The sequence below is a fragment of the Hemitrygon akajei genome, chromosome 16 (genome assembly GCF_048418815.1).
Source record: "Hemitrygon akajei chromosome 16, sHemAka1.3, whole genome shotgun sequence".
In the NCBI taxonomy this organism is placed as follows: Eukaryota; Metazoa; Chordata; class Chondrichthyes; order Myliobatiformes; family Dasyatidae; genus Hemitrygon; species Hemitrygon akajei.
This window is the reverse complement of record NC_133139.1, coordinates 33,249,804-33,270,705: the sequence shown is the minus strand read 5'-3', so window position 1 is coordinate 33,270,705 and position 20,902 is coordinate 33,249,804.

Here is a 20,902-nt window from a genome sequence, read left to right as displayed (position 1 = left end):
GAACCAAGGGGAATAAAATTGAGTTGAGGTATGCAGACACGTTCAGTGGGGCAGAAGCAGGTAGAAACAATGGGCCTAACCAGACAGTCAGATTTGAGGATCTTGAGTTGCAAGTAGAAATGAGCAGTGCAGGGTAAGGAAATTTTGAGTTTGGTGGCAAACGATGGAAGCTTTTCAGAGTTGATGAGATGCAGGAGATAATGGCCTGGTGGTCTTGAGTGGGGTCCTTTTCAAGGGCTAAATAAGAGGTGATGTCTGAGTGTTGCCACCTGGCCTCAGCAAGGTAGAGGTCAGTCCATCACACTACAACAGCACCTGTGGGTTTGATGGTGAGGTTGGGATTGGTGTGGAGAGAGTAGAGGGCAGTGCATTCAGAGGGGTTAAGGTTTGAAGAGGAGTGCTGAAGTTGAGCAAGTTGATGTCTTTTCGACAATTAAACATGAAAAAATTCAGGGCAAGAAGTAAATCAGAGCAGGGTGTCTAAGAAGAGGAGGAGGGGTCATCTTTGCAGGGTGGGGAACCTTTGTTGGGATCTGGGAGGGCATCCCAAATGGCGTCATCAATCTTACAGCAATGTTGTTTTCTTTTTATAATTTCCCTGAAATTCTCACATCTGTCTGATTTAAGAAACATCTTGGCCATTTGCAGCTGAACAAATTTTAATAGAGGCTTATCCACACCTATTGCTTTATGTACATCCATAATCATACATGTTATCTGACAACTGAGATCATGTAGAGGTCACTAGAAAGTCTAACCTAAGAAATCAAAATTGGATTTAATATCACTGACATTACAGAAAATACAGTGTATATATATAGTTACATTAAATAAGTTGTGCAAAATATAGATATCAAAATTAGTGAGGCAGTGCCCATTCAGAAATCAGATGGAAGAGGGGAAGAAGCTATTCTTGAATTGCTGAGTATGTGCCTTCAGGCTTTTGTACCTCCATCCTGATGATAACAATGAGAAGAGGGCATGTCCTGGGTGGTGGAGTCCTTAAAGATGGACACTGCCTTTTTGAGGCACCACTCCTTAAAGATGTATCCACTGCACTGGATACTAACAGAGGTTAGTGCTCATGATGGAGTTGATTACGCTTACAACTCTCTGCAGCTTATTTTGATCCTGTGCAGTAGCACCACCCCCTCCCCACATACCTGATGGTGATGCAGCCAGGTAGAGTGCTCTCCACAGTACATCTGTAGAAATTTCCAAGAGTTTTAGGTGACACACCAAATCTTATCAAACTCCGAATGAAATACAGCCACTGTCTTGCCTTCTTTATAGAAGCATCAAAATGTTGGGTCCAGGCTATGTCCTCAGAATTATTGACACCCAGCAACTTGAAATTGCTCACTGTCTCCACTTCTGATCCCTCTATGAGAACAGGTGTGTGTTCCCTTGTCTTACCCTTTCTGAAGTCCACAGTCAGTTCTTTAGTCTTACTGACATTGTGTGCAAGGCTGTTGCTGGGACACCACTCAACTAGCTGGTATATCTCATCACCATCTAAGAATCTGCCACCAATGGTTGTATCATCAGCAAATTTATAGATGGCAAATTTATAGATGGCAATTAACTCTACACAGTTATGGGTGTAGAGTAGAGCAGTGGGCTAAGCACAGATCCCTAGGTACACCAGTGTTAATTGTCAGTGAGGTGGAGATGTTATTTCCAATTCCCACAGTCTGTGGTCTTCTGGTTAAGGAATCAAGGATCCAATTGCAGAGGGCGGTATAAAGGCCCAGGATCTGGAACTTTTCAATCAGAACTGTAGGGATGATGGTGCTAAACGCTGAGCTGTAGTCAATAAACTACATCCTGTCATAGGTATTAGTATTGCCCAGGTGATCCAAGAGCACATGGAGAGCCAATGAGATCATGTCTGCCTTAAACCTAATAAGGCAATAGGCAAATTGCAGGGGGTCCAGGTCCTCGCTGAGGCAGGAGTTCATTCTAGCCATGACCAACCTCTCAAAGCACTTCACTGTAGATGTGAGCATTACTGGATGATAGTCACCGAGGCAACTCACACTGCTCTTCTTGGGCACGGGTATAATTTCTTTACTCTTTCACTGACAGTGAGATCAAAATCTCCAGTTATAACTTCTTTGTCAAAGTGGTTCTGTTGATTGTTCTGCACAATCAAGAGCAAATGCAAAGGCCTTGAAAGCAACAAAGATATATCAAATAAACTCAAGAGAGGTGATGAAAAAGGCATCATTCCCACAGATTCATCTTCTAAGACCAAAGGAGGATCTTGCTACTGTCTTCATCTTCCCTTTTTTTAATTTTTGAAGTTGTTAATAACCGTAAGACTATGTTATTATGTGCATACATAATAAAGAACTTCACTTCCTAGTGATGTAGGTTGTTTACCCGGAAATGGAAGTGATATTGGTGAATGGGACTCACACACATTCTTGGTGGGCTGAATGTCCTGAGTAAAATGTGGTCGAGCTGAAGCCATTCTGTAAATCTGTAAATAAAATAGTTCTTGCGTTTTGACCTATGCAAGTTTGTCTTTGTTAAAGAATAAACATAACATGGTGTCAGAAGTTGGTGTGAGGTCTAAATACAAAGTGTAACTGAATACCATGAGCGACTAAGAAGGAGACACTAGGTTCCGACAGAGAAAAACTGCTAGCAAGAGAGCACACTGTCCTGAAATTCACCGAGAGATTCAGGTGAGAGGAGCCCAAAAACTGTGTTATGTATAACCCAAGTTCACCCACGGCTATGCGGTATACCAGCAATCTAGCTGATCATTGGAAATGCTTCAAATAGCAATTCAATATTGTAATGTTCTGGATGGGGGTGTGGTCAACAGCCTGCCCCTGCATTTCTAATGACAGTACTGTTTATTGTTCTTGTGTTAAAATGCTTTTGTGGGATTACAGTGGGAAGTTCCAGTTTGTTTATTGTTACATTTTAGCTTGGGTTATACAATTATTTGCTTGTGTATTTGTGGGTCGCCCTAACTGTAACTGCGGTGTGTGATGGTCACCTCCCCTGTCGGTGTGAGACTGGTTGGGTTCACTCTCCAGGTCATGGTGCCTGGTCTGTTTTGTGTCTATCACAATAAACCTGTTCTTCTCCCATGGGAGTTGAGGGGTGAGGGGTGAGGGGTGGGGGGTTGGGGGTTGGGGAAAGAACTGGCAGGCAGCATGTCAGAATCCATGCGGAAGGGCATCATCACCCTCATCTACAAGCAGAAGGGGGAGAGGGAAGACATTAGAAATTGGAGGCCCATCTCACTCCTGAATGTGGACTACAAGATCCTGTCCAAGGCTATCGCCAACAGGGTCAAGTCTGCACTGGAGCAGGTGATCCACCCGGACCAAATCTGTCCTGTACCGGGCAGGAAGATCTCAGACAGCCTCGCGCTGCTGAGGGACACTATTGCCTACGTGCAGGACAGGGGGGTGGACGCCTGCCTGGTCAGCTTGGACCAGGAGAAAGCCTTCGACAGGATATCGCACACGTACATGGCGGATGTACTCTCCAAAATGGGATTTGGGGAGGGAATCCGGAATTGGATCAAACTGCTCTACACAGACATCTGTAGCGCAGTCCAGGTCAACGGGTGGGAAACAGAGAGCTTCCCCATCAGGTCTGGAGTCAGGCAGGGCTGCCCTCTCTCCCCTGTCTTGTTCGTGTGCCGCATAGAACCCTTTGCCGAAGCCATCAGGAGGGATGGGGGCATAAGAGGGGTGACGCTGCCAGGCAGCGGAGGGATACAAGTCAAAACCTCCCTGTACATGGACGATGTCACCGTCTTCTGCTCTGATCCGAGGTCAGTTCGCAGGCTGATCAGCATCTGCCAACAGTTCGAGCAGGAGTCAAGGGCCAGGGTCAACCGCACGAAGAGCAAAGCCATGCTCTTCGGCAACTGGCCCGACTGATCCAGCGTCCCCTTCACCATCAGGTCTGATCATGTGAAGGTGTTGGGGATCTGGTTTGGAGGGGCCAAGGCGTGCAACAAGAACTAGCAGGAGCGGACTGCCAAGGTGAAACAGAAACTGGGGCTGTGGGGAGGGCGCTCCCTATCGATAGCGGTCAAGAACCTGGTCATCAGGTGTGAGGTGCTCTCAGGGCTGCTGTACTTGGTGCAGGTGTGGCCAGTCCCCCGCTCCTTCAGCTCGGAAATCACCCGAGCCGTCTTCAGATTCGTCTGGGGATCCAAGATGGAGCGGGTCAAACGGACCACCATGCACAAGTCCCTGGACAACGGGGGCAAAAACATCCCCAATGTCGCCCTCACCCTGATGTCCAGCTTCGTGTGTGGCTGCATCAGGTTGTGCGTGGATCCCAGGTACGTGGGCACCAAGTATCACTACATGCCCAGGTTCTATCTGTCGCCCTGGCTACGAAGGATGGGTCTGGCCCCTTTCCCGCACAACACCCCTGTCAGCTGGTCGTTGCCGCCATACCTGTCCTTCGTAGAGAAGTTCTTTCAGGTCAACGCCTTTGACCACAGGGCCATCAGGCAGTGGTCAGCACGTAAGGTCCTGCAGGCACTGCAGGAGAAGGATGAGATGGATACAGTGGGGTGGTTCCCTGAGCAGACTGTCCAGTTCATCTGGCAAAATGCCTCATCGCCAGACCTCACCAACAGGCAGCAAGACCTTGCCTGGCTGGCGGTGAGAGGGGCCATCCCAGTCCGATCCCTCCTGTATGCCCGGAACATCGTCTCCACACCCCTCTGCCCATGGGAGGACAGCAGTGAGGAGGAGTCGATGACCCACCTCTTTGCACACTGTGGGTTCGCGGAGAAGGTGTGGAGGAGGATGGAAGGGGCAGTGTCGAGGTTCATCCCCAGCAGCTGCGTAACAGAGGACTCTCTGATCTACGGGCTGTTCCCGGGGACGCACACGGAGACCAACATCCGGTGCTGCTGGCAGATCATTAACTCGGTGGAAGACGCTCTTCGGTCGGCTCGAAACTTGATGGTCTACCGGCACGCGGAGATGTCTGTGGGGGAATGCTGCCGACTGGCACATTCTCGGCTGCAGGATTACGTGCTGAGGGACACACTCAAACTCGGTGCAGCCACCGCAAGGGCCCGGTGGGGAAGGACCACAGTCTAGGGTTCTTCTCCCATGGGAATTGAGGGGTGGGGGGTGGGGGGTATACCCCCGAATGTAAATATGAAAGAACAAAGTGCCACGTGGGTGGCAAAACTTTTGAACTTTGAAAATGTAAAGACAGTAATGGTACCAACTGTAAAGAATTGGAAGTCTTTGAATGGTTATTGTATATAATTTTATTTTTGAATAAAGTATATTTTGTTTAATAAAAAAAATAAACCTGTTGTTGAGTTAAAGAGCTTCCTCGTCTGTCATTATGGACCAAATGCTCGCCAAAATATATATATTTAGCGGTGAGCAGAACCGGCAGGACAGAGGTAAAATTGAAAGTTATCTTTCTACACATAGTTGGCGAAAATGCTTTGGACATCTACAAAAGCTTTCAAAGGGATGAGACAGACTTTACATTGGACACTCTGATGACAAAATTTGAGGAGTATTTTGTCCGAAGTAAAAACATCACGTATGAAAGAAAACAGAGGGGCAGAGCACAAAGCATGTCCCAAAGCAACAGCATAGCAAAGAGGTAGGATCAGACAGTAAATGTAGCAAACGTGGAGGTAGGCACAACTCAAAGAAGCGTCCTGCTTATGGGGAGTCCTACAACAATTGTGGGAAGAGAAATCATTTTGTAAAGTGCTGCAAAACCACCAAGAGAAAGGTGCACACGGTTGATGAGGAAATAGCAGAATTCTTCGTAGATTCTCTGCAGACTGGTAAGACGGAATGGAATTCTCCAGGACTGTAAATGAGTCATTCCATTCAAGCTTGACACTGGAGCCCAAGTACATCCGTTATTCATGGGTGATTACAAGATTCTCAAAGTAAAGAGCAAAATTTATGCAGTGAAGTTAAAAGTGACAAGCTATACTGGAGAAAACATTCCAGTAAAAGGAGGCTGTATTGTGACCTTCAAGCACAAGAGACAGCAGCTAAAGGCACAGCTACTGATTGGTGAAAAGCGAGTACAGCCATTACAGTCTGACTGCATGTGAAAGGCTCCACCTGGTAGGAAGAGTTCTCATAGAGGCTTCACAGACCAAAGGTGACCAGGCAACACTCCATAGAGAGTATTCAGATGTCTTTGAGAGGCTCAGATGCTCATCTGATGTGACTCGAGAAACTCGTAACAGCATCCATGAGAGATACAGAGAGGTTATGCAAGAGAAGCACAAGACCTCCACCTTCCATAGACATCATACCAGCTACACCAGCATGACAGTCAGGATGCCAATATTGAACAGAGTAGTCATGATGAAGAAATCGCCAGTCTTGTTTCTATATCATGCAGCTCTGGTTCACAATCTGTCTTGCATTGACTTCCAGTCAGAGACTGGAAACCAAAAATATCACCATGATCCTCTCTGATTTTGAGGAAGATAAATGAGACCACGCAAGATCTAAGGTCAGAACAATACCAGTTCAACACAACCCAAAAGGAGAAGCGGCTATCTATGATATGCAACCAACAGAAGGAATTCTCTGGATTGAGACAGAATCAATTGGAACTTGTGCAAAGATTCACTGATTACACGGATGTAGTCCAGGGCTCCATTATGTGGCATGTGGAGTGAATTATGCTCACACAGCAAGAACAAAATTAGAGACAAACAGGATCTTGGCAGAAGGATGTGTGTTAGAGTGATTTTTGGGTTTAGGACATATACAATTGACTTTGGCTACTAATCTTCACATCTGAAAATGTATTGTACATTTAATTTGCAGTGCAGCTCTGAACAATGGGTTCCTAAAAGCTGTGAATCCCAGTCCAGACAATGCTGGTAAAATTCATTTGGATGTCTGCGGCATGGATGTGAATCAGGAGATGTGAAGGTTGTACGTAGTTTCAAAGAAAGTATTGTCCATATATTGTAAATATGGAGTTGTCCTTTGATCTATCTCACTGGCCCACAAAACTATCACAAAATAGGTCGACCTCACCATTATCCCTAAATCTAAAACTTCCTGGTGGTCTGAGCTCAGGCCTTCCTTCGTTTTCAGGAAGACTTGGTCATCCCTCCCTGGATTATCTAACTGGAATACTCCTCATACGTTCTGCATACTCCATGGCTGTCTCATCAGCCTTATGAATCACTGCCATTATCATTCCCCAGTTATTCTCACCTCACCCCCAGTTGCTGTTCACTTCCGCTTTAAAAGAGTGATATCTTTCTGCATACACCTCCCTGTTAGTTGCTCATGTACCATCCCACACCCACTGGGCCATACTGTTGCACATATTCCTCAGGCACTTGGCTTTTACAAACACATGTATATCTTTAGGGTGCATCTGGTGAAATTCAACCATTTCCTCGAGCTTGTGCCAGACTTCTGAATTCCCACATGCGACTTTAAGTGACGGCAACTCTGTTTCTCCTCGGGAGTGAAGGGCTTATGAATGGTTGTGATCAGAGTCACGGGCTGGCTTGGATTATCAGGGTTCTTGACCTGACATTGCCTGACCTCAATAGGAGCCATCCTGACAGATACATCTGGGTACAACCTCTCCCTGCAATATCTCCACACTAAGCAAAATATAAATGACGGATACCAGTTAAACAGCACATAGTTAAAACCGTAGAGTATGTACTCCACAATCTGCCACTTTTGAGCACCTGATCTCATGATGCCTGCTTTGGTTTGCATCACACTCGCAAAATGTGTACACTAAAATGCAGCTCCCCGAATGAGTATACTGCCCCCACTCTGGCGTCCTGAACCATCAGTAACCACCCTTCGCAACTGCTGGTTCCGTCTCACGAAATTAACACGTAAGGTTTCCTCTCTTACATAAACACACATGCATGTGCACACACACCACTTTTATATCTACCAGTTCACCTCTCCATGTTCGTGATACCTCATGTTCCCGTGTACCACCAACCTGAACAGATCCAATTGTGAGTGCTAATTTTTTTTAAAATACACACCCACTTAGACTGCTAAGATCACTGGCCACACAATGAGTCATGGAGGTATCCCACTACTGACAGCAAATGTTGCTGCATGAATGAAGTTACCGAAGAACATTATTGGTAGATACAAAACAGCATCTTTATTCGACAAGACAAGGTAGAGTAGGCATCATATGGAGATGCTTTCAGTGGAAAGGTCTGTTGGCCCAATGTGGGGCTCGATATTTTATGTGCCAAACATCAAAGGACAACTCCATATTTACAATGTATGGACAATGCTTTCTTTGAAATCACATACAACCTTCACACCTCCTGATTCACATCCACACCACAGACATCCAAATGAATTTTAATCGGCATTGTCTGGACTGGGATTCACAGCTTTTAGGAACCCATTGTTCAGAGCTCACTCCAAATTAAACACACAATACATTTTCAGATTTGAAAAATGGTAGCTAAAGTTAATTGTTAAATGTTTATGTTCTAAACCCAAAAATCACTCTAGCAATATGAAAGGAATGAACACATAGATCAGAGTTCTCAAAAGGACACGGTTATTAAGGCAACAGGTGAAAGCAAGGCATTTGTGGAAACAAATAGCAGTCCAAGAGGGATCATTAAGCCACCACAGAGACAGACTGAGAGCTTGTGAAGGAATAAGGGACTGTATTTGCTTAATACAATTGAAGTTAATGTAATTATCTTTGTTGGAAAGCATTACTGTGTCTTGCAGGTAATGCTCTTCTGTTTGTTTTCTTTAAAGGGGGAAGATGTGTTATTATGTGTGTACATAATAAAGAACATCAATTCCCAGTGTGCAATGCAGTTGATTTACACAGAACTGGAAGTGATATTGGTAAACGAGACACATTGGTTCTTGGTGAGCTGAAGGTCCGAAGTAAAATGTGGTCAAGCTGAAGCCATTCTGTAAATCTGTAAATAAAATAGTTCAGGCATTTTTACCCACACAAGTTTGCATTTGTTAATGAACAAACATAACAAAGACCTTAAGGCTTAGGAGCAGAATTAGGCCATTTGTCCATTGAGCCTGCTCCGCCATTCCATCATGGCTGATTTATTATCCTGTATTCTCTTATATTCTCCTACTTTCTTGTATCCTCCCCATAATTTTTGAAGCACTTACTAATCATCAACCTTGACTTTAAATATATTCAATGACTTGGCCTACACAGCCAGCAATGACAATGAATTCCACAGTTTCACTAACTTCTGGCTAAATAAATTTCTCTTCATCTGTTCCTTGCATTCTGAAGCTAAGCCTCTGGTCTCAGATTCCCCCACTATAGGAAACATTTTCTCTATCTTCACTCTATCTAGGTCTTTCAATATTCTATAGATTTTGATGAGATACACCATCATTATTCTGAGCTCACAGCCATAAAACACTCCTTACAGGTTAACCCGTTCATTCTCGGAATCATTCTCATGAACTTCCTTTGGACGATTTTCCATTTAGAAAATTGTCAGTAACTTTATTCCTTCTAAAAAGAGCATGACTATACACCTCCCTACACTCTATTCCATCGGCCACTTCTTTCCCATTCCCCTCATCTGTCTAAGTCCTTATGCAGACTCCCAGCTGCCTGAACACCAGCTGTTCTTCCAATTATTTTTGGATTGTCTGGAAACTTGGCTACAAAACCATCAATTCCATCATCCAAATCACTGACATAAAATGTGACAGGAAGCGGTCCCAAAATCAACCCCTTTGGAACCAGTCTCTGGCAGTCAACCAGAAAAAAAACCTTTATTCCCACTATTTGCATATTGCCAGTCAGCCAATCCTCTTTCCATGCTAATATCTTTCCTGTAATTCTTATTTTGTTTAACATCCTTATGTGTGGCACTTCGTCAAAGACCTTCTGAAAATCCAAGTAAACAACATCTATCAGCTATCATTTGTCTATCCTGCCTGTTATTTCATCAAAGAATTCCAACAGATTAGTCATTCAAGATTTCCCCTCACGATTTCCTATGACGACCAGCTTATTTATCATGTGTCTCTGTACCCCAAAACCTCATCCTTAATAATGGACTCCAACAGCTTACCATCTCTGAGGTCAGGCTAAATGCCTATAAATTCCTGTCTTTAGCCTCCCTCCCTGCTTAAAGACTGGAGTGACATATACAATTTTCCAGTCCTCTGGAACCATTCCAGAATCAAGTGATTCTTGAAAGATGACTACTGATGCCTTCATCTCTTCATATTCAGCGGGCAGCGGAGTGAGAGGCAGCAGAGTGATAGGGCTTTGACTCAACGGGCTTAGGTGGTAACGGGACGAAGCGAGGTAGGTTTAACTGTGTTAATTACGGAAAGGAGGAAGTATGTGTGTGAGGCCAGTTTTCTGTGCTCGGTGTCAGATGTGGAGGGTCCTGGAGTCTCCTAGCCTCCCAGATGGCCATACCTGCACCAGGTGTTTCGAGCTGCAAGTTCCTGAGGGACCAAATTAGGGAACTGGAGATGCAGCTCGATGACCTTCGCCTGATCAGGGAAAGTGAGGAGGTGATAGAGAGGAGTTATAGGCCATGGGAGACAGACAAGTGGATCACAGTCAGGAAGGGGAAGGGGAAGAGTCAGGTACTAGAGAGTACCCTAGTGGCTGTACCCCTTGACAATAACTACTCCTGTTTGAGTACTATTGGGGGGGGGAACAGCCTACTTGGGGTAAGCAGCAGTGGCCGTGCTTCTGGCACAGTCTGCCCTATGGCTCAGAAGGGTAGGGAAGGGAAGAGGAAGGCAGTAATGATAGGGGACTTTAAAGTTAGGGGGTCAGACAGGCAATTCTGTGGATGCGGGAAAGAAACTTGGATGGTAGTTTGCCTCCCAGGTTCCAGGGTCTGGGATTTTTCGGATCGCGTCCAAGATATCCTGCGGTGGGAGGGAGAACAGCCAGAGGTTGTGCTACACATTGGTACCAATGACATAGGTAGGAAAAGGTAAGTGGTCCTGAAAAAAGACTACAGGGAGTTAGGAAAGAAGTTGAGAAGCAGGTCCGCAAAGGTAGTAATCTCAGGATTACTGCCTGTGCCACGCGACAGTGAGAATAGGAATAGGATGAGGTGGAGGATAAATGTGTGGCTGAGGAATTGGAGCAGGGGGCAGGGATTCAGATCTCTGAATTATTGGGATCTCTTTTGGGGCAGGTGTGACCTGTACAAAAAGGATGAGTTGCACTTGAATCCCAGGGGGACCAATATCCTGGTGGGGAAGTTTGCTAAGGCTACTGGGGAGAGTTTAAAGTAGAATTGTTGGGGGGGTGGGAACCGAACTGAAGAGACTGGGGAAGAGGAGGTTGTCTCACGAATAGAGAAAGCTTGTAGACAGTGCGAGAGGGGGGATAGGCAGGTGATAGAGAAGGAACACACTCAGACCAAAGGTTTGAGATGTGTCTATTTTAACGCAAGGAGTGTTGTGAACAAAGCGGATGAGTTTAGAGTGTGGATCAGTACAGTACATGGAGATATGATGTGGTGGCTATTACAGAGACTTGGATGGCTCAGGGACAGGAATGGTTACTTCAAGTGCTGGGTTTTAGATGTTTCAGAAAGGGCAGGGAGGGAGGCAAAAGAGATGGGGATGTGGCACTGTTGATCAGAGATAGTGTCACGGCTGCAGAAAAGGTGGACGCCATGGAGGGATTATCTACAGAGTCTCTGTGGGTGGAGGTTAGGAACAGGAAGGGGTCAATATCTTTACTGGGTGTTTTTATAGGCCGCCCAATAGTAACAGGGATATTGAGGAGCAGATAGGGAAACAGATCCTGGAAAGGTGTAATTATAACAGAGTTGTCGTGATGGGAGATATTAATTTCCCAAATATCGATTGGTATCTCCCTAGAGCAAGGGGCTTAGATGGGGTGGAGTTTGTTAGGTGTGTTCAGGAAAGTTTCCTGACACAATACGTAGATAAGCCTACAAGAGGAGAGGCTGTACTTGATTTGGTATTGGGAAATTAACCTAGTCAGGTGTCAGATCTCTCAATGGGAGAGCATTTTGGAGATAGTAATCATAATTCTGTCTCCTTTACAATAGCATTGGACAGAGATAGGGACAGACAAGTTAGAAAAGTGTTTAATTGGAGTAAGGGGAATTATGAAGCCATCAGGCAGGAAATTGGAGGCTTAAATTGGAAACAGATGTTCTCAGGGGAAAGTACTAAAGAAATGTGCCAAATGTTCAGGGGATATTTGTGTGGCATTCTGTATAGGTACATTCCAATGAGACAGGGAAGTTATGGTAGGGTACAGGAATTGTGGTGTACAAAGGCTGTAATAAATCTAGTCAAGAAGAAAAGAAAAGCTTACAAAAGGTTCAAAGTGCTAGGTAATGTTAAAGATCTGGAAGAAAAAAAGGCTAATAAGAAGCTTAAGAAGGAAATTAGGAGAGCCAGAAGGGGCCATGAGAAGGCCTTGATGGGCAAGATTAAAGAAAACCTCAAGGCATTCTACAAGTATGTGAAGAGCAAGAGGATAAGATGTGAAAGAATAGGACCTATCAAGTGTGATGGTGGGAAAGTGTGTATGGAACCAGAGGAAATAGCAGAGGTACTTCATGAATACTTTACTTCAGTATTCACTATGGAAAAGGATCTTAGTGAATGTAGTGATGACTTGCAGCAGACTGAAAAGCTTGAGCATGTAGATATTAAGAAAGAGGATGTGCTGGAGCTTTTGGAAAGCATCAAGCTGGATAAGTCGCCAGGACCGGATGCGATGTACCCCAGGCTACTGTGGGAGGTGAAGGACGAGATTGCTGAGCCTCTGGTGATGATCTTTGCAACATCAATGGGGATGGGAGAGGTTCCGGATGATTGGAGGGTTGCAGATGTTGTTCCTTTATTCAAGGAAGGGAGTAGAGATAGCCCAGGAAATTATAGACCAGTGAATCTTACCTCAGTGGTTGGTAAGTTAATGGAGAAGATCCTAAGAGGCAGAATTTATGAACATTTGGAGAGATATAATGTGGTTAGGGGTAGTCAGCATGGCTTTGTCAAGGGCAGGTCGTGCATTATGAGCCTGATTGAATTTTTTGAGGATGTGACTAAACACATTGACGAAGGAAGAGCAGTAGATGTAGTGTATATGGATTTCATCAAGGCATTTGATAAGGTACCCCATGCAAGGCTTATTGAGAAAGTAAGGAGGCATGGGATCCAAGGGGACATTGCTTTGTGGATCCAGAACTGGCTTGCCCACAGAAGGCAAAGAGTGGTTGTAGACGGGCCATATTCTGCATGGAGGTCGGAATGGTGAGTGAGTGGAAAGGGCTGCCAGCGACAATGTTGGAAGCGGATACAGAGGCTCTTTTAAGAGACTCCTGGATAGTTACATGGAGCTTAGAAAAACAGAGGGCTATGGGTAACCCTAGGTATTTTCTTAAGTACATGTTCAGCACAGCATTGTGGGCCGAAGGGCCTGTATTGTGCTGTAGGTTTTTGATGTTTCTATGTTACTCATGTTCTGTTATCCTGAACTTGAAGTTAACCACAAAGAATTGAACTGAGTGGGCCTCCCTGTCCTGCTGCCAAACAACAACAGAAATCACGACATATGTCAGTGATAATAAACCCGATTCTGATTCTGTCTGATTTTAGCTTCATTCTTCCTGATTCTCTTACAGAGAGAAAATCATTTGCATGGTTTCTTTTCCGACTCCCAACCTCTACATCTAGAGTCCTCTCTATTCCTCATATTTTATTCTTATGTTAGGTGGCTTTTTATGAAAACACATCAGGTACAGCAGTTAACTTACTAGAATAGTAATCCAGATACCTAGCCTACAGCACAGAAATACAAAGTTTCATATTCCTCCACAGCAGGTTTATAGCTTAATTTCTGTTTAATAACCTGGCATTGTAGGAAACAACATCTTAATAAAGATGACACAAATTTTAGGATTGTTTCATCCAGTTCACTAATACTTTATAGACAGTGCTTAAAACATGTGAAAATTGTTTGCCTTGCACTCACACAACCAAATTCACAGTTGCTAAATCTCAATCTTGTACTGTGTTATTGATGCAGTCCATTTAAATAAGTGATACATTCATTCATGTTAGTGGTGCAAATAGATCAATAAAATCCAAAGTTAACAATGATTTTCTTTCTGAAATATGAAATGCATTTTTAAAGTTAGAATACTAACAGTGCATAGTTTCAGATGATGCTTGTATTTGGCAAGTTCCTGTTCAATCCAAATCACACAGTGAAGAAAGTCAAAACTGCCACGGAAGATTCCAGATTTAGGTTCAACTATGACCAAATCATCAGATTTGTCAAATATCAGCAGCCCTAAAGGAACTGAAGGCAAATCTTTAACCTGTATAAATCAAGATATTTAAAATTATTATGCAAAAATGAGGCAGATGTACTTGTATTTAAATCTACATTTTAACAAAAATAATCTAAAATCCCCCAATAAACAGTAATTGATAAAACTGAAATCATTGGTAGAATAAAAATATTAGACGTATATAACAGAGGTTGTCATTAATGTGGGACTCCATTTCCAATACTTTTCTGAATTAAAGTGGAGATTAAGGAATGAAGCCTCATACATAGTCTCACAAAATTGCTGATTATATAACATGTTGCTTAATAATAAAAACACCAAGATGTTGTTTCTGAAGTTTGAAGTTCAAGGTTTACAACATTCAGACATGGGCAGATAAGTAACATTCATACTACACACATGCCAGCAATGAACATCTCTATCAAGAGAGTCTAATAACCCCCTGCTAACACCCAGCAGCATTACCATCACTGAGTCCCCCACCATCAAAATCCTGGTGATGACCATGACCAGAAGCTCAATTGTACCAATCATATAAATAACATATTAATGACAGGTGGTCAGTGGCTCACTTCCCAGCACCACAAAACCTTCCTGTGATATACATATACAAGTCAGGAGTGTGATGGCATACTCCACTACTTAAATGAGTGCAACTCCAATAACAACCAAGAAGCTCAACTTTATCCAGGAGGAAACAGCTTGGTTGACTGGTTCTTTACCCACCACCCTAACAAGGTGAAAGGAATAAGTCATCAAACTATGGTTACACCACCATCTGCAAGCTCTCTGCTGTCACATACCAACCTTACTTGCAAAATATTGCCTTCCTTCATCATTGCCGGGTCTAAATTGTGGAATTTCATTTCAATAACATTGCAGGATCAAAGTCCACAACATTTCAAGATGACTTGTGGCTTCCTTCTCAAAAGCAGAAGAATACAAGAAAATAGGAGAAGGAGCAGGTCATTAGGTCCACCAAACCTATATGACCAGATAATATAATTGTGACAGATCTATCCTTGTCTTAACTCTTCTTCTGTGCTATTTCACTACAGTACCTCTCTTTTCTTCAATCTATCAAACACAAACCTACCACCAATTTAAATACTTCTTATGATCTAGATTCAATCACCCACCAGGAAGAGATTTCCAGAGATGTATTACCATCTATATCAGCCACCATAAGTGGCTGATCTCTTAACCTGTAGTTATCTTGAACGTGAAGCTCCCCCAAAGAAAATATTTCAATATCAAACACCCCGCCCCAAAGTTGTTAAACATTTAGGTCAAAATTATTCAATCACCCTTAGTAGTCAATGCTCTCATCCCAGGAATTAGCTTGGTGAATCTCCTGTACTGCCTCCAGTGTTACTCCATCCTTGTTTCAGTAAGGCGACCAAAACTGTATGCTGTACTCTAGGTTAGGCCTCATTAACACTATTTACAATTGCATCAACATCCAGACTTTAAGCAATACATACAAAATGCTGGAAGAACTCAGCAGGTCAGGCAGTAAATCATGAATAAACATTTCCATGTTTATTCATTTCCATGAATAAACAGTCGCCATTTCGGGCCGAGACCTTTCTTCAGGTCTGAAAAATAAAGGAGGGAGATGCCAGAGTAAAAAGGTGGGGGTGGGAAACAAGGATAGCTAGAAAGTGATAGTTGAAGCCAGATGGATTAGAAAGATAAAGGATTGGACAAGAAGGAAACTGATGAGAGGAGAGCAGACCATAGGAGAAAGGGAAAGAGGAGAGGACCCAAGGGGAGGTAATAGTTAGTTGAAAAGTGGTAAGAGGCTAGAGTAGGGAATAGAAGGGGAGGGGGAGGGAAATTTCTTATACCAGAAGGAGAAGTTGTTGTTTATGCCATCAAGTTAGAAGCTACCCAGACGTTGCATAAGGTGTTGCTCCTCCACCCTGAGGATGGCCTCATCTTGGGCCATGGATCAACATGTTGGAAAGTGAATGGGAATTGGAATTAAAATGTTTGGCCACCATGAAGTTCCAGTTTTGGTAGATAGAGTGGAGAGGGCGATAAAGCAGTCCCCCAATTTATGATGGGTCTCACGAATGTAGAGGAGGCCACAACAGAAGTATTGGACACAATAGACAACCCCAGCAGATTTGCAGATGAAGTGTTGACTCATCTGGAAGGACTGGTTGGGGCCCCGAATGGAGGTAAGGGAGGAGGTGAATGGGCAGGTGTAGCGGGGATAAGTACTGGGAGGGAGACTAGTGGAAAGGAACAAATGGACAAGGAAATCACTGAAGGAGTGATCCCTATGGAAAGGGAAGTAAGATGTGTTTAGTGTTGGGATCCCTTTGTAAATGGCAGAATTTGTGGAGGGTCATGGTGTGGTAGGTCAGGACACAAGGAAGTGTATCACTGTTAAGGTGGTGGGAAGATGGAGTGAGTGTGGATATTTGGGACATGGAAGATATGCTGGTGAAGGCAGCATCAACAGTAGAGGAAGGGAAGCCCCATTCTTTGAAGTAGGACAGCTCTGATGCCCTGGAAAGGAAAGCCGCATCCTGGGAATAGATGTGGTGGAGGTGAAGGAACTGAGAAAAGAGAATAGTATTTTTAGAGGAATAGGGTGGGAAGAGGTATCGTCAAGATAACAGTGGGAATTGGTAGGTTTATAAAAGATGTTGGTTGACAGTTTGTCGAGAGAGAGAGAGAGAGAGAGAGAGAGAGTGGGGGGAGAGAGAGAGAGAAAGAGAGAGAGAGATCATAAAAAGGGGAGGGAAGTGTCAAAAATGGATCAAGTGAATTTAAGGGCAGGGTGAAAGTTAGAGGCAAAGTTAATGAAATTGACAAGCTCAGTATGGGTGCATGAAGCAGAGTCGTTACAGTCGTCAACATAGTGGAGGAAGAGTTGGGAAGCATTACTGGGGAAGGCTTGGAATATGGACTGTTCTACACAGCCAAGAAGAATTTTAAACTGCAGCCCCTTTGCAATGAAAGCCAAAATGCTGTTTGCCTTCTTAACTACTTGTTGGATCTGCCTGGTAGCTTTCTGTGATTCATGCACCAAAACACCTAGATCCCTATACGATTCAAGATTCAAAGTACCTTTATTATCAAAGTATGCATACGGTGTACAGCCCTGAGGTTCATCTTCCCATAGACAGCCACTAAACAAAGAAACCATGGAACCCGTTCAAAGAAAAAACTTCAAACCCCAACACACAAAAGAACAACTCATGCGACCTGCAAAAAACACAGAATATTAAACATCAAACCACAGTAGTCATTGAAACAGTTCAGGAATGTTCAGTTCAGTTCACTTTAACGCTGTGTCATTTATTGAATGCAGGCTCCAGAGTCAGGTCTGCCCAAATCAAAAGTGCACAAAATAACAGCAAAAAAGGAGAACCAGAAACTAGAAACACATCATTACATGAACTACAGAGTCCAATCCACAAACTGTGTCGATTCAACCTTGTCCAAGACCCAACCTGGCACCTTCCCCCAGCAGCACCGAGCGAGAGGGAGAGAGACGGATCACTCAGTCAGAGAGAGAGAGAGAGAGAGAGAGAGGGAGAGAGACGGATCACTCAGTCACAGAGAGAGAGAGAGAGAGAGAGAGAGATCAAAAGCAAGCAGACTGTACTGAACATCTGCTTGTCTTCCACTCTCATCCTTGTTGATTTCAATCTTCCTCAACACTTTAATCAGCAAGATTGGAGAGAAATGGAATTAATCATTGGCTCACACCAAGTCTCGCAGCTTCTACTTGCCAGGCCGCACACTTTGCTCAAAACCTCACCAAACTCCCTCAGAGACAGCAAAACACCAGATCACTCAATTGATCATGATGTAAATTCCAATAGTAGCAGAATCATATTGGAAAGAAGAAGTAGTAAATGAAGTGAAAGAAGTAGTTTCGTGAACAGACTGAAGGATATCACCTTTGGTCGCTTTGATCACTGACACTATCTTCTTCCAGTACTTTACTCCTCTTTGCTTACCAAAACAAGAAATTCATAGTTCTCCCATATTAAATACCATTTACCAGCCTTTTGCCCATTCACTTAACATATCTATATACTGCAAAATCATAGTATCCTTAACACAACCTTTCTGCCTATTCTTAAATCATTAGCAAATTAGCAAATCCTACATACTCCTCCTTCCTCTAGGGCTAGGTAATTATATTAAAAGTGAAGAAAAGCATTTAGGATGAGAACTAAAAAGGTAATTAAGATGAGTACAAAATGCTGTTTTTATTGCAAGGCTTAGGTCCTGTACCATTAATAAAAATGCTACAATTTATTTTCAAACAACGCTGGACTCAATGGAATAAGGTACAAACAAAGTCGGAGCTTCAAAAGAAGAAGCATACTAAGAATGAAAGTTAGATGTTTACTTGAGAAGAAGGTGGCAAATTTAATAGTTAAACAAGTAGATAACAAAACTTAGAAATAAAAATTCATCAGTAATTCATGCAGTAAAATTGTAGCATGGAGAAACTTGCCCCAGTGTCATTCATCCATGATTTTTACATTCATACCTCCAGAAAAGTCTTGAGTGTTTAACAGGTGTCAATTGTGATGTTTTCCGCAATCTGGAGGGCATTAAATATTAGTAATCTTGGTAGGCCCACAAATCAGCTGAGACTACACAAATTCAATTCAAGCTTAAAGGTAAAGTGAGCATTAAATCCAACTAATGCTGGTGCTATCAATAACACTGGCAACACAGACCCAGGGTTGGGCACAATATAATAATGATGCTAAACTTGACATCCTATTGTTAGAGGTAGGCACTTGAAGAGTGGTCAGGACCCCAATAAAATGACAAGAAGTAGCATCAAGTAGCTGGAGATTTAAATATCCAAAGTTATATCCTAAAGACATGACTTGAATTTTGCAAAAAAAAAATACAATAGTCCCAAAAATATCTGCCAAATAGAATTAAGAACAGCAAGAAAGCCCATCTTCTAATTCATATTAGTATGATCACTGCTCAAATATATTTGCACTTTACACAAACTTCTAGGTATACAGCCCTAGCAGACACACCATGTATTAATATAATCTCTTGCACTAATTCTTCTCTCCAACAAAAAATGAAGGTGTCCTCAATCTGAAGATGGGACTATAACTCCACAATGACTTTGTGATGGTGACTTCCACTAATGCTATCATGATCAGATTAATCTGCTACAAGATAAGGTCCTGTAAGTTAATCCTCAAACTGGATTGCCCTCTACTTGTATCAAACCAGACCAGCAGCTATATCCTTTAGGACACAGTCAGTGGTGGTGCTACCAAGTCAATTTTGGAGGAGTACATTGAAGTCATCTGTCCAAACTACATTTTGAGTCCTTGCTACTTTAATTTCTTCTTTGAAGTATTGTTCAACATGTAGACAGCTACTTCAATGGCTAAGGAACAAGGATAGTAGTAGTTAGGAAAGGTTACCCTGTCCACGTTTGACTTGATGCCAAGAGATTTCATGCAGTCTGGGGTGATTGTAGGTTCTCAGGGCTGTTCCTTTGTGCTGGTATACCATTTAGCTACCCCAAAAGTTGAGTCTGTACTGATATTGGGGCAGAACGTGAATAATCATTGTGAAGGATTCTGGCATGTTATCAATAGTCATGACAGAATGACATGCTAGACCACTTCAAAGGAGATTTAAAAGTCAAGCACATTGGACTTGAGACTTTATTTTCAGTCTTATGGTTTTTTCGTATTCTGTTTTTCGCCTGATCTTTCTCGTTTTTTTGTGTGAGGTGGAGGGGATTTAGGGGTCAATGTGCCTGTTTCGTTTTTGTTCATTATTTTGTGTGGGGAGGAGGGAGTTGGAAGTTGATGATCATGCTGCCTTTCTTTTCTTTCTTGTTTTCATGGCTACCTGGAGATGAAGAATTTCAGAGTTGTATACTTTGATAATAAAAGAACCTTTGAACCTTTTAAGTCTGGAATCAGACTTATATTAAACTGTATAAGGATGTTTTTTCCTTCACTGATGACATTATCAAACCAGATAGGCTTTATGACAATTTGATAGTTTTGAGGCAACCATTACTAGTAAGAGTATTTTTGTTCCAAATTTCAGATTACTAACTGAATTCTTCCTGATGAATTTTTCTTCTCAAATAGCCATATATTGCTTGTAAACTACATATTAATTCTTTAAAAATTAGTGGTTACTTCTTTATTATCACTTTTGTTTTAATGTAGATTTCCAAATTAACAGAGTTTATTCAAACCTCATGCTTTCATAAATTGCTATATTCAGATTTAAGACCCTGGTTTTACATTGAAATAAGTCACATTCAATATTTATATAAAATTCTATAAATCAGAATTCCTTGCAATATTAGATTATGAATTAGCCTTCGCTCATTTATTACAGTCATAGTGTCAAAGAACACTGCAGCACAGAAATAGGCCCTTTGGCCCATCTAGTTCAGACCAAACTATTATTTTGCCTAGTCCCATCAACCTGCACTGAACCATAGCCTCCATACCCCTCCATTCCATGTACTTATCCAAAATGCTCCAATATATTGAAATCAAATCCGTATCCACCACCTCTGCTGGCAGCTCGTTCCAC